This window comes from Penaeus monodon, chromosome 15 (assembly GCF_015228065.2).
Source record: "Penaeus monodon isolate SGIC_2016 chromosome 15, NSTDA_Pmon_1, whole genome shotgun sequence".
In the NCBI taxonomy this organism is placed as follows: domain Eukaryota; kingdom Metazoa; phylum Arthropoda; class Malacostraca; order Decapoda; family Penaeidae; genus Penaeus; species Penaeus monodon.
In genome coordinates this window covers 10,616,331-10,616,615 of record NC_051400.1, presented here as the reverse complement: position 1 = coordinate 10,616,615, position 285 = coordinate 10,616,331, and positions in this window count along the sequence as shown.

The window sequence follows — 285 nt, the reverse complement described above, 5'->3', positions numbered from 1 at the left end:
ACTAAAAAATATAAAAAAAATCTTTCAAATTCTCAAAAAAGTAAGCAACGAAGAACACACGAGTCAAAATAAATAAAAGGTAAAGTAAAAATATTTCCATTTTGATATTGACATTCGCGTTTCTGTGGCGGCGATACAGGTACGAGTCTCCCATGGAAAATAATTCTGAAAGAGAATAGGCCTGAAGTTATCAGTTAGTTATGCTATTTGTTTTCAGTTCTTGAATATTTAATGGTACTGTGTTGTAAATAAACAAATGGTAGAAATCATCTCCCTCTCTCTCAT